This window comes from Echinops telfairi, unplaced genomic scaffold (assembly GCF_000313985.2).
Source record: "Echinops telfairi isolate 266 unplaced genomic scaffold, ASM31398v2 ScPeMD7_5592;HRSCAF=6446, whole genome shotgun sequence".
NCBI lineage: Eukaryota > Metazoa > Chordata > Mammalia > Afrosoricida > Tenrecidae > Echinops > Echinops telfairi.
The window spans coordinates 16303450-16305946 of record NW_022109491.1 but is presented as its reverse complement, the minus strand read 5'-3'; positions in this window follow the sequence as shown (position 1 = coordinate 16305946).

The following is a 2497-nucleotide window of genomic DNA, read 5'->3' as shown; positions in this document are numbered from 1 at the left end:
AATAAATAACTAAAAAAACCCCAAACAAACAAAACCCTGTCTCCCTGCACTTTCTCCAGGCGTGGTCAGGGTGGAGTGGGCATCAGGAGCCTGATTAGCTCAATGCCTCTGCCACAGGCTTGTCCCCAGATCGGGAACCTGCCCGCCCGCTCTCCTTCCATCAGACACAGGTTGTGTCTCCCAGGGTCACATGGTGGCCTGGGCTTTCTTAGTGGGGGCTAGAGTAATGCTCTCTGCCCCGAGTTCTGCTCCCGGGTCACTTCACTGCCGTGGTGACCGCGAGTCTCCCGGCATCTCTTCACACACACCAGTGTCTTCAACCTGAAACCTCTGCTGGGCAGGTAGTCTTACCCGGTCCTGCTTCCACTGCGGGTTTGAAGACAGGTGAGGCTGGATCCAGGCTCAATCCATCCATCCATCCAAATAGTCACTTAGTATCTGGTATGGACCAGGCACTAGGGAAAGGGCTGGAGAGATAACGCTGAGCAAGGTCCCCACCTTCATGAGGTCTACAGTTGAGTAGGGAAGTAAAGGAGTCATTTCCCAAAAAAATATAGCAAGAGCCATGACAGGAGACCTGGATGCTTTGGGAACATGTATCCGTGATCTAGTGCCATCTGAGGCATCACAAAGGGCTTCCCTGAGGATGTAATTTCACCTCAAGACCCAAAATGAGTTTCTTAAACTTAACTCTGTGTCCTTCCCTGGGTTCTGCATGCCCAAGACCAGGCCTGGTCCCTGGCCTCGACGATAGAGAAGTGAAGGCCTGGGAAGACATAACACAGCCTGAGAGTGATTCCCACCCGTTGACACTGGCCTTGGTTTGCTTCCTGACTTCCTGACTGACCACACTGGAGGGCCTCAGAGCAAGGACTGGGCTGTGACCAGGTAGGACTGATTCTGGGACATGGGACAGGGTCTTTACAGGAGGACCCCAGCGACCTTAGACACGGTCGGTTAAAGAAGTAGTTGGCGGTAGAAGCACATGTTAATGCAGACTTTGGACTCTGGAGGTCTACCAGACTGGGTTTGAGTGTCGGTATCATTTCTCTCTATTCCTATAACACTGCTTTGCACCTTAGGCCCCTCATCTGCCAAATGGAGATACAATGGAACATGCTTCATAAGAAGTTTTCAAAGATGGTGCATGCGAACAGCTTATCGTAAAATCTGACATGCGACAAAAGGGGAGGGGGGTTCTTTAAATTATTCAAGTTGCCATCCAGGAAGAAGCAGAGTGCTATGGGGACCTCTTATGGTTCATCTTAAAGTCAAAGAAAAACACTGACGAGAGCTCGAAGCCAACCAAAAGCCATGACTCATCTCAAGGAAGAAATACTGGAGCTGAGCCTCCAAGGGTGGCTATCTGATTGGCAGACACCAGGGAGAGGTTTCCAGGCAGAGAAAGAGTACGGAGAAAGGCATGAAGCTCAGAAGACGGGGGCCGGGACCAGGAGCAACCCCAGACGGCTGGCCCACAGAGGAAGCAGCAGCTGAGCTAAGGGAAGGTGAGGAGGGGCTTGCAGACCTTGTGGAGACACTGGACTTCATTCTGAAGGCAATGGGCAAGCCATTGAACATTGAGAGGTGGTCAGCGACTGGATAGGGTTTGTGCGGGCAGAAATGGTCCTTGGATGGCACCCGTGGCTTGCAGCCAGCTGATGACCTCATGGCTGTTGCCATGGAAAAGGAACTGGAGATCAGCTTCTTAAAGGTTACAGTCAAGAAGACCCGGGGGAGCAGCTCTTGTCGGTAACGCGTGGGGTTGGGTTTGACTTCTGTTTTGTTTGGATGTAGAGGCTCCCAATAAAGAGAAACAGAGGGCGGGGGTGATAGAAACATCTAGAGCACAGGTTGACAAACTCTCTCTAAGAACCACACCAAACATCCCCCATGGCCAGGATGCCCCGTGCAGTTCCTGTCCTCTTAGCATTTCCTCTGCTGAAAGGGGCAACACACATATCCTCCCAAAGGACTTGGCCTCTGTCCATTCACTCAACTAATGTGCACGGGAACTGAGTCAAGTCAGCGAGCCCACTGGCAGGAAACATACGAAGACCCGTGGTCCCACTGTCTTTATCGGGCCAGGTAGTAAGGAGGGTTCAATATTTGGCAGATCACCTCCTCCCATCTCTGTGGCAGCTACTCAACGCTGCCATTGTCGAGCAGAAGGAGTTCGAGCCAGCTGGAGTCCAGGTGATTGCAACTCATAGGGACCCCATGTGTTTCAAAGGAGAACAGCACTTCACGGGGATTTCTACAGCTGACTCCTCAGAAGTAGACTGCCAACACCTTGAGTGGACTTGAACCAGCAACCTGTAGATGAGTAGCCCAGTACGTAACCATTTACACCACACCTAAGGAGTCCAAAGCAATCCTTTCAGAAAAGAAGCAATCCATTGCCACTGAGTTGATTGCAACTCGTTGCAACCCTCCAGAACAGAACAGAGCTGCCCCCAGAGGATTTGCAGGGCTTTAACTCGTTATAGAAGGAGAT